General features: G+C 43.4%; 1 protein-coding gene across 7 annotated transcripts in view; it reads left to right on the forward strand.

Moving 5' to 3' along the window:
* Positions 1-17,452, forward strand: part of LOC127573531 (receptor tyrosine-protein kinase erbB-4-like) — an 843,473-nt gene that overhangs the window by 273,380 nt on the left and 552,641 nt on the right. The gene's annotated exons all lie outside the window — the stretch shown is intronic.

A 17,452-nucleotide genomic window follows, 5' to 3' on the forward strand; every position in this document is an offset into this window, starting at 1 on the left:
ATGAGAGGGTGAAGCAGAAAGGGAAAGGAGGGGATACAGTCAATTGTCAGAGGCCTGGTATTTCCGGTTGTGGGAAGAGCCTTGTCTATTCTGGAGATGTCAGCATATTAAACGACGTGATATTCGGCAAGAAGTAGGTCCCGAATAATGATGGGAGATGGAATCATTGCGTGCAGCAAATAGTAGCCAAGAGGCATTGAATGTTATGTAAATTGTTAGATTGCTTTCAGATTTGCTGCAAAATGTCCATCGTGACTGAAGGTTTGTGACTTGCACAGAGGGTGTCACAGGACTGCTCAACCCTGTCAACATGTGACAAGAGTTCGGCGCTATTGTTGATGAATCTCAGCCAGCGGTCCGTTTGTCTTCCCTCAACAAACACTGACATTACCTGAACACAGCTGACATTTGACTTGAAGCCTTTGAGCCTTGTCAGAGGGTGTCAAAGTATCAGTGAATTATTCACCTGCTGCCCCAGAGCAACATTTCCCTCACACTGCTCCTTCAGCACACTCCACTGACATTTCCAGATGCCTCAGCCGGTTATAAAATGATAGTGGCGTAACAATGTTGCTTGACAGGTTTTATTGAAGTGAGTAATCTGTTGATGCTTTACCACCATGTTACTCTGAACAACAATGAGCATGTGATCCCATTATAAATTATGGAATTTAGAATGGAAATATAAACATAGGTTAGGAGTTTAGAACAGAGGCTGTTCAGGGCACCAGGTCTAATTCGTCAGCCAGGAGTACCTGATTGGCATTCCCAATGCATTACTTTAGAGCAGTGTAGGGGGATGTTCACACCAATGACCTGGCCAGTGTCCATTCTACAACCAAGATCATAAACAGTGCAAAGCAACGATTAGCCATGAGGTTCCTACATCGATGGCAGCAAGCAAGAAGGACTTCATGAGCTGAAACAACTTTTGGATTGTTCTGAAGTTGCAAACAGCACCGAAGAAGTAAAAGAGGTCAGCCTCACTTTGACAGAAAATCTGCTGGCCATTGAGAGGAGAATGTGGATGGTTATTGTCACAGAGATGAACTACCAGGGAGTTTGATGGGCACTTGAGGGATGGTAATTTACAGAGCTATGAGGACAGAGCAGAAAACTGGAACTGATTGGATTGCTCTACAAAGAGTTGGCACAAACCCAATGGACTGAATGCCTCCTCTATGCCATTATAATTTTGATACCACAATCCTCCCTGTTTATGTCCACTCGAAAGTAATGTTTTACCAGCATGGACACAATGAGTTGAATGACCTCATACGCATTTGTGTATGCGTGTGTGTTTGTTATGTGCATTTGTGTGAGAGTCTGTGTATGTCCTTATGTCTGTATACAAATGTAACGTGTGTGTGTGTGCGCGCATGCGTGGGTTTATGTCTGCATCACATATAGCATGTGTGTGTGTGTTTGTGTTTGTATGTCTTTGTGTTTGTGTGTGTCAATGCGCCTCTGTGTGTGTGTCAATGTTCCTGTGTGTCTGTGTATGTCAATGTGCCTCTGTGTGTGTGTGTGTGTGTGTGTGTGTGTCAATGTGCCTGTGTATGAGTGTGTGTGTTTGTATGTGCATGTGTGTGTGTTTGTTTATATGTGCATATGTGTGTGTGTGTGTGTGTGTATGTGTGTGTCAATGTGCCTTTGTATGGTTTGTCTGTGCTTGTGTTTGTACATCCCTGTATTTATGTGTGAAATATTGTGCATGTGTGTGTGTTTGTGTGTGTTACATATAACCAGTTTACATATCCAGTCCCCCTTACAAATGGAAATTTTAACACGTGTTATGACTTTAAAATGGGGACTGGATTATGTTTTCATATCCTGGTCTAATTATCTTCAGCTTCTTCCTCTGGTTCATCTGAAGTGGGTGGAGGAGGATTCATGATAAGAATTGCAAGCAAGCACAAGCACCATATAACAATTGTGTTTTTACTCAGGCCCACATCATATTGGTGCTTTTCAAAAAATGAATTAGTGCACTATTGCTTCAGAGGCCATCTTAAAATCCAGGACAGAATGAAAGCAGAGTTCACTGTTTAAATTCAGTAAGTATTATCAGTGCGTTTTCTCTATGAAGTGTTCTTTGATGTTTCCTGTGGTCACTGAACACGTCGTTCAATGTAGAGAAACTGCTGGCTTTGTTGTAAAGAAATTAACCTTTAATGATGTACACAATTTGACAGTGGGAGAAGGAGTCCCCTCCTTGTCACAGTCTGGGTGTAGAGTTGTGATTGACCATAAGGTCTCATCATCCTGGGAAGAATGACCCTGGGATAATACAACACCAAAATACTGCAGGTACTGGAAATTTGAAGTTAGAGCAGCAAATGCTGGAAACACTCAGTAGGTCAAATAGCATCTGTGGAGAGGGAAACCAAGTTAATGTTTCAGGTGCACCAGGACCAGAGATGATTAGAGATGAAACAAGTTTTAAGGTGCAGAGAAAGCAGGGAGCGAGAGGAAAGGTAATGGTTGAAGGCAGGAGCAAATAAATGACAGAAGTTCTGGGGAAAATGGGGCACCAAAGTGCCAGGTAAAGAGACAAAAACTGGGTCCAGAAGAAGGGTAAATAGGAAAGGCCAATTTGTTATTTCGAAGAATTGAAACTGGAAGAACACAGTAAAACTCCAATAATCTAGAATCTGATTGTTTGGAAATCCTGACGGTCCATCTCATTCATCAGGAATGGGTGCCCGGGACCAGAGTGAAGCAGGGTGTGTGGTCAGAGGGAGGGTCTGGACTATGGTAGGAAGTGCAGCTGGTGCCAAAGTTGGGGTCTGGGTCACCAGAGGTCAGGAACATGGGTAGGTCTGTGGTTGGACCCAGTCTTGTGTTTGTATATTTCCCATTCCCTTTAAGCTTAATGGCTTCGCTGGAAAATTTATTATACCACTATGTAACATGTTAAAAAAAGTGAAGTTTAAGTTTGTTTAATTAGTGATAGGAGTAACATCCAATAGTCTGGAAAATCTGCTAGTCCTGCTCTGCCAAACTTCCAGATTATCAGAATTTTACTGTGTAAAGTGTCAGATCATTAGGCATTTAAGAAGAACTTAAATAGGCACATGAATGTGCAGAGAATGGAGAGATACGGACTTTATTCCTTGGAGCACAGGAGACTGAGGGGTGACTTTATAGAATTGTATAAAATCACGAGGGGCATAGATGGGGTGAATGCACACAGTCTTTTTCTCAGGGAAAGGGAATCGAAATTTAGAGGGCATAGCTTTAAGGTGAGAGGGGAGAGATTTAAAAGGGACCTGAGGGACAACTTTTTTACACAGAGGGTGGTGTGTAGATGGAATGGGCCACCAGAGGAAGTGGTTGAGGCGGGTACAATAACAACATTTAAAAGACACTTGGACAGGTACAAGGATATGAAAGGATTAGAGGGATATGGACAAAACATGGGCAAATGGGACTAGCTTAGATGGGAATCTTGGTCAGCATTGACCAGTTGGGCCAAAGGGTCTGTTTCCATGCTGTATGACTCTCTGACTCTAGTCAAACAAATAGTGGGTTGGAAGCCAGAGATATGAAGACACAATCAAAGTCATCTGTCCTAGCGCCATTTGAGGGACTGCTGCACATACAAAGGTGCCTCATTCCACGTGAGATGTTAAGCTGAAATATTGTCCAGATGTAAAAAAATGTTGTACCAATACCTAAAAAAAAATTGGGGAAATTCTCCCAGCCTCTGTCAAGCCCTCAATGCCACAACAAAAGCAGTTGATGCTCTCAGTGCTGTTTGTAACATTGGGATCAGCCTCATTACAACTGCGCTTACCTGTGCCCTGAAAGGTACCCTGTGCCTGTCATGAAAGGTATTATAGAAATATATATCTTTCCTTCCTGTTTTTGTCCAATGAATGATTAAAATGAGCTTGCTGCTCATGCAATGTGAACCAAGAAGTCCTGATGTTTGAATAGGAAATATCTAAAACATCCAACATTTCAGGCCTCTGTGCTCCAGAACCAAAAGCCTCGCCTTGTTAACTGCTGCAGTATTAACTGAGAAATGTACAAGTCAGAAACAGACCATTTGTCCTGATTGATGAGACTGGTCCTCTACACTGTCCTTCTTCCAACCTGCTTAGCAGATTCTTTTTCTCTCTGGTATCTTCCAAGAGTTGGATATCCTCTTCAGTAACTGAGAGCCTGCTAAACGTGCCTGATAAATGATGCTTAGCAGCCTATCAGTTGCTGAAGAGGGTATCCAGCTCTGGTAGCATTGCATAGAATTATGCTGGACCCACAGCACAGGGCATTCAGCACAACTAGGCTCCACATTACCCTCCTCCCATCTTTCTCCATCATAGCTTCCCTTGAAACGCTTTTGTCTCAACTTCCCAACTATGGTGGAGAGTTCTTCATTGAAATGACTCTCTGTTGGATTTCTTGGAGACTTTCTTAGATTAATGGTCTCCAGTTTGGGTCTCCCTCCTCTTCAAATAGGAATCTAGAAACTAATGCCCTTTCCTGAAGTGTTCAGTACCTGGAATCAAAGTTGATGATCCTGTTGCTCATTGAGCTGGGTGTATTGGAGAGATTGACTTACTGGGAGGAAGGTCCTCCTTGATACTGCCCTTCTCATTGCCTCACTAAGACCGTCTAGCAACGAAAGATGCCACAGCCTCTGCCACCCCAAGTTTGGATTTTGGCTCCTCCCCACCCTCGGTTAATATATTGCAATAAATAAAACCAGATTTTTTCAAATAAAAGAATGCAATCTGAACAAAATTAAATCCTACAATATAAATTCAAGAAGCTTTCTGTGAGAGAATGTGGATTCTGCTCGTTCTTCCAATGGTTATGAAACAATGTGTGGTGCATATTGAGGACGGATGGGGATGTCACCCTTCTGGAGACCCTAACATGTGGTTTACATAATTAAAAATTACAAAAATAATAATCCTTTTGCTGGCAGTTTACACACCAAGTATAGTAGTACATGCAGTAAAGTTGCATCGGGTCCATATGATGGAGCAGATGGCTGCTGAGTAATTTCCAAAGATTTGATGAGTGGAAATCGTTCCTTTTAATTACTTGTCAGCCTGGTGACTGCGCAAGGGTTAAGAGCTGGTGGTTGAGCAAATGTGAACTGACTCCTCCCGTTGGAATCCTTAAGGTGTGTTTGCAGGGGCCTTTAACAGTTTGTCGCTGTGGATTGACTGCTCAATTGAAAAAGATAACATACTTAGGGTGACTGACAAAACATTCGTCCTTTCCTGCACTATATATATCATGTAGAATAGAAAACAGGACAGCCCAGGAACAGGCCCTTCGGCCCACAATGTCTGTGCCAGACATGATGCCAAATTAAACTAATCCCTTCTGTCTGCACATGTTCCATACTCCTCCATCCTGCATATTCACGTGTCAATCTAAAAGCATCTTGAATGCATCTATCATATCTGCTTCCACCACTGCCTGTGGCAGTGCATTCCAGGCATCTGCTACTCTCTGTGTAATAAAACTTGCCCTGCACATCCCTTTTAACCACCCCCCCCCCCTCATTTTAAAGCTATGCCCTCCAGTATTCAACATTTCTACCCTGGGAAAAATATTCTGGCTGTCTACCCTAACTATGCCTCTCATAATTTTATAAACTTCTATCAGGTCTTCCTTCAGCCTTTGACGCTCCAGAGAAGTTGTCCAACCTCTCCTCATAGCTATCAGCCTCTAATCCAGGTAGCACCATGAAAATCTCTACATCCTTCCTGTGGTGACCAGAACGACATGCAATGCTCCAAGTGCAGCCTAACCAAAATTTTATACAACTATAGCCTGACTTCCTGACTCTTATATTCTATGCCCCTAGCGATTCTATGCCTTCTTTACCACTCTTTCTAACTGCATTGCCACTTTCAGGGAGGTATGGACTTGGGAACCCCAAGATTTCTAACTGGAACAAGGAGTCATTGACTCAGCCAGAGGCAAAGTGTTCAAGTTGACAAGGATTCCATTAGGGTACATCGAGATACACTGCCTTAATGATTATGAACTCCTCAGATGACTGGCATGTGGGGTTGGGATGCTATCCCATGTACGGACTTCCCAATCTCAGCTGCTGGCTGGAATAGTGAGGAGCTATGGCAGGGAGATAAAATCAAGCTCACAAATAAAAGAAATTCTCAGGTAAATTACCACATGATCTAGGGTTAAGGTTGCCACTTGTGTACGGAAGAGATGGTGCAAAGAAAAGTACTGGCAAGGAGGACAAAATGATGAACTTTATGTGCAGTAATTGATAACTCCTCCAACCACTTCTCTTTTGCATTTGTGGTTTTCCTATGGTCACAGTGCATCATCGTTTGTGGAGCCTTACGGAGAAGTGTGAAAGGATTTGGCCCACAAAGACATATTCTACATGCTTCTCCCATTGTCCCATTCCTTCCTCACAACCCCGCAAAAAGTTCCCACATTCATTCCTTGTCCATTCTTCTTTCAAAAATTATTTATAAATCTGCTTCCCTGTCCTTTCAGATAACATTTTCCAGATCACAACAACCTACTGCGGTTAAAACAAAAGCTTTCTCCTGTCACCTCTGGGACCTTTGCTGATCACCTTAAGTCTGTGGCCTTCTGGCTTCTGAGCCTTCAGTCACTGGAAGCCTTCCTTAACTACACTGGTGAAGACCCACCACAGTTTTATGAGTCTTTCCTGGTTTCTTTCAAGGGTGGGATTGTGGCACAATGGTTAGCACTGCTGTCTCACAGCTCCAGGGACCTGACCTCGATCCTGATTTCCAGTGCGGTCTGTGTGGATCTTGCACATTCTCCCTGTGACAGTGTGGGTACTCTGGTTTCTTCCCACATCCCAAAGGCCTTCTGATTAATTGGTTAATTAGGCACTGTACGTCAGCCTTCGTGTAGGTTAGGGCAGAAGAATTAGCGGAGAGTAAATGAGCATGTGAGATGGAAGAGTCTTCATGAAATAAGTGGGAGAATGGGATTAATGGGATTGCTCTGAGATCCAGCATAGATTTATTGGCCAAATGGCCTCCTTCTGTGCTGTTTTGAATATGTCTCCCTGCTAGTATTCTCTGCACACTTTCTGAGACCTTAGTGTTCTTGCTGAAAATGAGGCCCAGATTTAGATTTAGTCCTCCAACTAAACCCATTGCAATGGCTTAGAAAGTTTCATCATAGTTAATTCAATTTTTAAGATGCCTCTGTCAATAAAACCCAGGATCTCTTGGCTTTATAATGGAAAGCCTGTCCACGCACATTCAAATGAAAGTAACCCATAGTCAAGTATGATGAAACAGTTGGATAGAAGCCCTGTAGATTACAATATAAAAGCAAAGCTCCCTTGGTTTGGCATATTCCTTTCTTGAAGCTGGCATGCTAATTAACTAATATGATGGAGTTTAATTTCAGTAGCTTGAGCCTGCTATTTCTTAGCTATTTCCAGAGATACTTTTTGTAAGTGATGGATGTGCACACAATGTCCCATTTTCAAGAACTACATCTCCATGATTGAGTGCTGTGTTGGGAGCTTCATTGTCATCTTAAGCGATTTATGTTTAGTTGAAGTGGGAGTTTCATGTGCTGTAACTCAGTGGGGGCAGCTGATACACGAATGATCAGTGAATAAATATAATTGAGTAGAGGCTGGCACTGAAGCAGCAGATTACTTATTGCAATGTCTTCGACACCTCAAGGTTGAAAGCATCCTAATATTACAATAGTTTATGTCTATCACCAACTTCCACAGACATCAGTATCCCTCCTGTGCCTCAATGAAGGCCAAAGTATCACGGCAGCATCTCATGCTGTTTTCTTTTCAATGGATACACTTCCAAGAGGGAGTCACTGGCTTAACCCTTCTAACACAGATCACCAACGGTCAATATATCCCACCCATTGCTCCAGTGAGATCTGTGTAAAGCAGGGATTGAACATGGGATGACCAGGGATAGTTGCTTCAAAATATGTAATAGTCAAGGGCAGGAATAGGTCATTTGGTCCTTTGAGCCTATTCAACCATTCATCAAGATGATGACTGAACTTCCCAGCTCTGCATCATTTTAAAGCACGAACCCTATAATCTCTTGATTTCCTTCCTGTCCAGAAATCCATCGATCTCTGTTCTGAATGAACACAACGATTGAGCATTCACAGCTTTCCAGGGCAGAGAATTCCACAGGTTTGACATTTCTCCTCATCTTAGTCCTAAACAGCCTTCCACCCCTGTTCTCGAGCTGTGCCCCCGGCCCAAGCCTCCTCAGCCTGGGGAAACATCCTCCCTGCATCGGGCCTGCCAACCCTTTAAACATTTTGTACAACAGAATAACACACCACTATTTGGTATCAAGTTGTCATGGAAACAAAGGCACATAAGGTAAAACCTTGTCCTCAAAGACGATGTCCGCACCAAGTATTTTGGACTTGCCATCCTTAAGTAGCAGTATTAGGTAGAGACTACCCCTTAAATGGGGCAGGCGCTGGCCCTGGAGAGGGTCCAGAGGAGGTTCACAAGAATGACCGCAAGAATAAAAGGCTTAATGCATGAGGAGAGTTTGATGGGCCTGTACTCGATGGAGTTCAGAAGGATGAGGGGGAGATCTCATTGAAACCTCCTGGATACTGGAAGGCCTGGATAGAGTGGATGTGGAGAGGATGTTTCCATTAGTAGGAGAGTCTTCAGCCAGAGGGTGATGAATCTGTGGAATTCACTGCCACAGAGGACTGTGGAGGCCAAGTCATTGGGTGTATTTAAGAAAGAGATTGAGAAGTTCTTGATTAGTAAGAGGGTTGTTACTGAGAGGAGGTGGGAAAATTAGGTTGAGGAATAAAAAATCAGCCATAATTGAATAGCAGAGCAGACTCGATGGGCCAAATGGCTTAATTCTGCTCCTATGTCTTATGGTCTTAAAGGTGGCACTAGACTATCAGTGAATGAGGTGGCTGTGATATCCCTTTCACTCCACCAATTTGGGCACCTCTGGGTGAGTCAGTGATTCCTTTCTCCAAATGCCAACCAGCAGACACAGGGAACATTGACACTAATTTGAGAATCAGAATTGCATTGTGGGCTCTTCACATACAGGACACAGATATGGCATCATCCATGGAGGGCCTCCTCTGTTAACATACCAGAGAATTGTATCCTTATGTGACTACTCACGCACATTGCAATGACGTTTCAGAGTGAAGTGATGTAGTCCTTTATGCATACTGGTTTTCCTGTATTATATTGTGTCATCCATGTACATGTGAGATTGAAACCAGAATCAGAATCAAGTTTATTATCACCGACATATGACGTGAAATTTGTTGTTTTGTAGCAGCAGTACAGTGCAAAGACAAAATTACTATGAATTACAAAAATAAATAAATAGTGCAAAAAAAGGAAGTACGAGGTTATGTTCATGGGTTTCATGGACTGTTCAGAAATCTGATGGCAGAGGGGAAGAAGATGTCCCTTAATTATTGAGTGTGGGTCTTCAGGATCCTGTACCTCCTCCCCAATAGTAGTAATGAGAGGAGGGCACGTCCTGGATGGTGAGGGCTCTTCGTGATGGATGCCGCCTTCTTGAGGCACTGCCTCTTGAAGATGTCCTCATTGGTGGGGAAGGTTGTGTCTGTGATGGAGCTGGCTGAGTCAGTAACCCTCTGCAGCCTTTTGCGATCCTGTGCATTGAAGCCTCCATACCAGGCAGTGATGCAACCAGTCAGAATGCTCTCCACTGGACAGCTATAGAAATTTGTAAGAGTCTTTGGTGACATACCAAATCTCTTCAAACTCCTAATGAAGTAGAGCCGCTGGCATACCTTCTTCGTGATTGCATCAATGTGTTGGACCATTCCTTATCTTTAGGAGTTTCGGAAAAGCAAAAGACCATCAGCCCTGTGAGCTTGTTCCACCATTCAGTGATATCATGGATAATCTGCATCTTGCTTATGTTGGGGAATACGAACATAATTGCTGAGATTTTAACCAATTTGTGTTTAATTTCAAATAATATAATTTCTCCTTCCTTTGCTAAACACCAAGCTGGACCCTGAATCCTGCTTTGGGTTGGAAGGGAAATGACTGGATTTTCCTTGTCTGCTGCCAATATTGAAAGTCAAAGTCAAGTTTATTGTCATCTGCACAAGTACATGTTTGCACAGGTGCAATGAAAAACTTACTTGCAGCAGCATCACAGGCACAGAGCATCATATAAGCAGCATTCACAAGAAAAACATAAACATAAATTATACACAATTTTTACAAGAAAGAACAGAATTGGAACAAAACAACCAAGTCCATTTTAGTCAAAAGATCAAAGTGGTCATAACGTTTTGCCGGTTGGTTTAAGAACCGAGTGGTTGAGGGGAAGTAGCTGTTCTTGAACCTGGTGGTGTGGGACTTCAGGCTTCTGTACCTCCTGCCTGATGGTAGCTGCAAAAAGCTGGCATGGCCCCGATGGTGGGGATTGAAAATTCCAGTAATACAGCACCCTTGGGACTTTGATAGTGGCGGATCAGCAGATTTTCCAGGCTATTTGATGTTAATCCTATTACTACCCAAACACACTTTCATTTCACTTGTTTTATACATTACACAACAATATATTACATTTTCCAGTGAACCTGATGAGTTTAAAGGGAGCAGGAAACATACAAGCACAGTGGGTCCTATCTCCAGCGGCAAACCACCCGACTCATGAGTGAGCCAGATGCCGAATCGCCAGGGTGTCCGAACAGTCAGATGCCGGATTATCGGAGTTTTCCTAAAAGCCATTGGAGTTTGTGTGTTGCCTCGTGATAGCTTGCAAGGCAGAGTATTTCCAGCAGCTAGACCTTGACCTGTTGCTTCTCCTCCACTGTGGCAGCTTGCACCAATCTCCTGTGCTCATCCACTTAGCAGCCTGGCTGAGAAATGACAAGACACAGCACAACACTTGCAAAAATAATCTGAGTAACTGCTTGCCTCCAGTGCCAGAACTCTGCTCTACCCATGTAAAACCCATTAATATTTTATTTACAGCACCTAAGTCCCTGCTCTCAATCAAAAAGCACATGGGAATTTCTCCATGCAATCGAAATCGTGCACCCCTGCTCTCCTTGTCTGGTGGGCACACCCTTGGGCTCCGGAGCTAAATTGACCCATTTCTCTGTCTTGGAGACACAAGAGACTGCAGATGCTGGAATCTGGAGCAACAAACAATCTGCTGGAGCAACTCTGTGGGCCAAGCAGCATCTGTGGAGGGAAAGAAATTGTCAATGTTTCAGGTCGAAATGCTGCATCAGGAGGACACTTCCTTTCTTCCTTCTTTACTACCAAAACCCACCTCTCAAACCAGATCTTCTGGCTGCAGGTCATTATGAGGCTGAGTGTCAAGTGATATCCAGTAACACAATATTGAGTGCCTTGGGTTGTTTTACTGTATTTTGGCCCATATCGCACAATCCACCTTATGTGAAGGAACTCCTGTTATCGCTGTCAAACATCTGAGTAACAGCCATCCAGAATTATAACTGGATATGCAATCAGCCTTAACTGCTGCAACTTTTCTACATCATTGTGCTGTGAATTTTCACATGAATCTCTGTGCCCAGACTACAATGCTTCCTGTATTTGAAGAGGCAGATCAGTTTAAAAAGCTAATTGATGGGATGACTCTTTTTAAATCTTAAAACCAACATTGTTTCCCAGCTAAATAACTGTCAAAAGTTGGTAGATTAAGACACTAAAAAAGGATATTTTGATTTGTGGGTTATCTGTTTTAAAGGCAGTTGCTTAGATTGCCAATCTCCCCAGACTGAATTTGAGTCTCGTTTAATTCATTCCAAGAGAAAACTTATTACAATAGTGCCAATCAAGTGATGTAGTAGAACTTCTAATTATTCAACCACTGCCATCAGTATCAATACTTGGGTTGCCAAGACTCTGAAATTGCCCTGTACAGATTCTTAGAGTTACCACTGCAAGCAATCCCTGAAGAAAGAGAAAGATACCTCTTCTGTTTGCTTTGAATGCCCCTGCTTAGTAGTTACGGGAACTGGGGAACAAGGGTTGTTTGATTTGAGTCAAGGGTCCTCCTGTTGAGCAATGGAAAGTCTACTGGATTTCTGATTGGCATGTGAGGTATTGGAAGTGCTGGATAACCAGTGACAGATGCATATCAGTGAAAATCTGAAAAAACACAGATGCTAGAAATCTGAAATAACAACAGGAAGTGCTGGAAACACTAGGCCAGTCAAGCAGCATCTGTGGAGGGAGGGAGGGAGGGAGAGAGAGAGAGAGAGACAGAGTGTGTTAACATTTCAGGTTGAAGTCTTTTTGGGAGAACTGTCCATAGGGCAGTTGGAGCAGGAGGCCACGTGATGAAATCTCCCTGAGAAATGTCCTGCAGATGTTTGCTTCCAACGCACACCTCATCAAAGTCCCACCTCTCTAGCATTCACTAATCAAACCTTGTGTCCTCCAAGATACAATCAGTTCAGAGGCAGTTTTGCGAACCTAGGCTGAGTCTGTTCCAGAAGTCAAGAGACAAGAGACTGCAGATGCAGGAAGCTGGAGCAACAGGCAGTCTGCAGGAGGAACTCAGCATCTATGGGAGGAAAGGAATTGTCGACGTTTTGGGTCAATTTTCCTTTTCTCCCCACAGATGTTGCTTGACCAACTGAGTTCCTCCAGCAGATTATTTGCTGTTCCAAAAGTCAACTGATGTAGCATCATGGAACATGGAACACAGAACGGTACAGCACAAAAATAGCCTCTTTGGCCCACGATGTCAGTGCTGAACAAGATGCCAAATTAAACTAATCCCTTCTGCCTGCATATGATCCATATCCCTCCATTCTCTACATATTCATGTGTCTATCTAAAAGTCTCTTAAACACCACTATCATATCTCCTTCCATCACAACCCCTGGCAGCGTGCTCCAGGCACCCACCACTTTCTGTGTAAAATAAAATCTTATTTTGTATTAATCCTTTGTTCAAGACAACATCCTCCTTAATCCTGATTTAAGCGATCATTGTTTGATCCAAATGTATCAGCCAATCACCCTGTTCAGGCCCTAAGTTCATACAGCCAAACACCACCCTCTCAAGAGACCACTGAACTATGTTGAAGGGATAACATGCAACCAAGCTTTTATTTCAATTAGGCAACAAGCTAAAAGCCCAAAGTCCACTCAACAGCACACCACCAAGGTTGGGAACAATAACTGAGAAGCTGGAGTAAATTAGGAAATCGAGGCTGTTTAACACTAAGGTTCTCTGGAAGCTGCAGTGAATCTGGGGCTGGATCATCTTAGTCAGATACAAATCAGAGGCTGCAGGGTTGGACCCTATCGTTCTTCCTGACTCGATTAACAAATATTAAAAGAATAAAATTTAGCAGCAGATTTTTATTTACCCATTTTCAGATCTGTGTGTTGCTGGCAAGACCAGCATTTATTACCCATTGCCCTTGAGAAGGTAGTGGTGAGCTGCCTTCTTGAACAGCTGTAGTCCTTCTAGTGAAGGTGGTCCCACAGTGCCGTCGAGCAGGGAGCTCCAGGATTTAGACCCAGTGATGTTGAACGGTGAGATATTTCCAGATCAGGATGGTGAGTGACTTGGAGGGGAACCTGCAGGTGGTGGTGTGCCCATGTGCCTGTTGCCTTGGCCCATCTTGGTGGTAGAGACCGTGGGTTTGGGAGGTGCTGTAGAGGCAGATTGAATGAGTAACTGCCACCTATTTAGTGGCGGAGGGAATAAATATATAAATTGATTGATAGATGGCAATCAAGCTGCTTTGTCCTCGATGTTGAGTGGGAGGTGAAAGTTGTGGGTTTGGGACTTACTGTCAGAGAGACTAGGCAAGTCACTGCAGAGTATATTGTAGTAGGCACATGCCACAGCCATGGATCGAATGGTGCAGGTGAGCTTGGAATGACGTGGGCAGCAGGGTGGGGACGAGGGGTAGTTGTGGAAATGACAGCCAATGTGTTTGCCCTTGATTGTTCTCAGTGACAAAAGATGATCAAGGTGGAGTTTAACAGCCAGCCACCTGGATGGCTCACAGACAGAGGTCCAAAAGTTTGAACAAAGTGATAAGTTACGAGTAAGGCCTTAAAAGAATTGAAAGTAAGGAAGATCCTCAAGATAACAGATCCTCAAGATCCCAGAATGAAGGAAGAGCCAACTTTTGCAAAGTCATTTCCAATACCGTCAGAAATGTACGCGGTGCTGCCCACTTTCAAATCCTTCATTAGTTTAATCTGGCTGTGTAGTTTAATTAAAATGTCATGTGAGGTGGTGCAGCAGGTAGTGCAGCTGCCTCACAGCTCCAGGGACCTGGATTCGATCTTGACCTCAAGTGCAGTCTGTGTGGAGTTTGCACATTCTCTCTGTGACTGTGTTTCCTCTGGGAGCTCCGGTTTCCTCCCACATCCCAAAGACCTGCTGGTGGGTTAATTGATTACTGTAAATTACCCCCTAGTGTTGGTTAGTGGCAAAATAAAACAAAGGGGAGTTGATGGGCATGTGAGAGAATCAATCGCAGGGCTCTGGGGAATATCGAGAAGGAGAATGGGACTGATGGGATTGTTCTCTTGGGAGATGGCATAGACCTGATGGGCTGAAGGGTCTCCTCTGTGACCCAGTAAGTAAATAATAATTCTTTTAAGGAAAGAGGCATCCATACAATCATATCTCAGAAAGTAAGCACCAATTTTTGAAGAAGTTTTCTCTTTTGCAGGCCGAAGGGACACATTGTTCCTTCTTGGCCATTGAGGTAGGAAGAACACTGTGGTGTGGGTTAGCTGTCTGTGAGGTTACCAACCCACCTCCGAGAGTGAAGACTCATCTCCCCAACACTGCTTCTAGTAGCCTGGGGCAAATTCACAGGGACATTAAAAAGCATTTTCTTTGTTTTCTTCCATTTATTAAACATACTGGTGTACGCAGCTCAAAAGTGGAACTGATAGACCCAGGGGAAGTGAGGAGAAGGGAGCAGGTCAGTTGAAGTATAACAAGGGTCAAGCAAAGACAGATGAAAGGAGAGGTGATGTAGGGGCTATGGATCAGTCCTGATGCAGGGTTTTGACCCGAAATGCCGACAACTCCTTTCCCCCCACAGATGCTGCTCGATCCACTGTGTTCTTTCAGCAGATTGTTTGTTGCTCCATATTCCAACATCTGCAGTCTCTTGTGTCTCCACCTCAAACCTAGGCCTTCCTGGACATTGTACCTCACTCCTACGCCAATCTGACTGAGCCAGTCCTTCTGAAAAAAGGTTCCACTACTAATGTACAAATTGGCGGTGAGCCTCGAGAATAGGCCCCTCAGTTTACATCCCCTGGTCAGTTGCTTCACACAGAGACAGCATCTTGCGTGGTTGGTTGTGAGAAAGTGCTGCATTTGCACAGTGATTCCCCACTACATTCACCACAGTGGTCATTCAAGTTCAAGTTTATTGTCATGGGCATACATACCCAGGATATAAATGCCACGAAAATTAACCTTTTTCAGCAGCAGTACAGTACATTACAAACATGACAAACATAAATTACATAAACTTAAATTAGCATAAGTTATAGATAATTTAGATGACACAATAAAAAAGAATTAAGAAATGGTAAATGCTCATTTAAAGCAGGCCAGTCGTTAATAAAATGAGGATAACTAATCTGACACAGAGAGGAAACATTTTAATGTGTATGTTGAGACTGCAAGGAATCAATTCTCAGAAAGTTAAAAAATATCAACATTGTTATTTGAAGTTTTTTTTATGTTCTCTCTGTTAATCATTCTTTAGTCTGTGCTGGATTTGAGTGTATGGATCCTATTTCACTCCTTAGCTGGGATTTTTTTCTTCGATGCTTAATCCTCGCTGGTCCCTTCATTCACTGTGGACCTGCTGTCTTCACTGTGTCACTAGCGCTTTGTACTTCCAGCAAATGTTACCCCAGCAAAACCCTTTGGAGAAGAAGGGGCAGGAGAAAGATACCCTGACTGTAAGATACACTGGTGCAGCAAGATCTGGCCCAGTGTTTCAGCCTTGATCAGACAAAAGTAGCTCATTTAGAGCTTGATTGAGACTGGGTCAGCGCCAAATCTCGTTTTGTTGTTGACCCATGGCAGCTGTTGGAGAGAGGATATCTTCAGCCCATCTGTTTTGCCTGGACTGAACCCAAGGTGACAGATATTAAAGAGAAACAGTGACCTAACACACTATTTCACCCATGCTGTGCCGAGAATGGGGCACACTGAGTTCTCGGTTGTTGGGAATAGTCATAAAGATGTGAAAATTTCCCCTGCCAACCTTTCCCAGATTGTTTCTGATCTAGCCCGTCCTTACAGCTTTCAGTTTAACACCGGCCAGGTAACCCCCCGCCCCCCGCCCCCCCCAGAACATAGATTACTTGAATTGTAACTAATCGTGGATGAACAAAGCCTTGGGTAACCATAGCTTCCTTTCAGAAACTTTATTCAGCTTGCGTGTGTGCACCTGTGTACAAGTTACAATATCAGGTCATTATGTTGTCAAAGGGGTGCGTTTCCTCCCTGCAATTATCTGGCCTTGGAGAGTTGCCAGAAAATCCTATTCCAGAGTTCCAGGTTTGGCACTACACTGTCGGAAGTGCTGTCCTTGCAATGGGACTGAAGCTACTGTTTCTCGGTCCTGTGGCATTAATGGGAGAGTTTCTCCTTGGTGTTCCTGTTCAATATTATTCTATCAAACAATATCATTTAAAAAAAACAGATGGTTTGAACAAAACCGCAATGCTGATTGGGGAAACTTGCTATGTGTGCACTGGCTGATTTATTTCAACTGTTCACACCAGGGCTGAACTGCAAGAATATATCAATGTCTGTAAAGTGCCCTGAGACATCCTGAGATCATCATGAAAGGACCTGTCTTCTCCTTTGAGGTGGTTTATGCGTAGTGCTCTAAACCGGTCTTCAGGAATAGCGATAGCTGCACCGTGCCTGATTTCAAAAGCTGATATCAAAACTAATTATTGAAGTACTGTTGCTATCTGGCAAAAAAAATTAGCTTCATCTGCCGAGATTAATAATGCATCCGTAGCTAATTTATAACAAAGGAGGACCTGGTGCCAATTATGATTACCTTCCAGCTGTGGTGAATCACTTTCTTTTTAAGATTATTGAATCACAAATTTAACAGAATCCAGCACATCAGCTATTAATCTTTAAACGTTAAATGGCAGTCTGTAGCTCAGGGATGTAATGAGTAGCAATGCTGTGTATGACAGAACAGAATGCCCATTCTGTCGTCAGATGCTATCAGCAGGCAGTTGTGCAGATTGGCTGAGGGCATTTGTGTGGTGTAGGTCCTTCAGTGGTGCCAGTCAATTAGAATATAACATGCTTCAGGAAGTTGTTCTCACAGAATGGTCTTGTCTCACCCCACCCCATCACTGGGGGCAAATAAGTCAAGTCGAGTTTATTGTCTTGTGCACAGGTACGGTGAGGTACAGGTACAAT

The sequence above is a fragment of the Pristis pectinata genome, chromosome 1 (genome assembly GCF_009764475.1).
Source record: "Pristis pectinata isolate sPriPec2 chromosome 1, sPriPec2.1.pri, whole genome shotgun sequence".
Lineage (NCBI taxonomy): Eukaryota > Metazoa > Chordata > Chondrichthyes > Rhinopristiformes > Pristidae > Pristis > Pristis pectinata.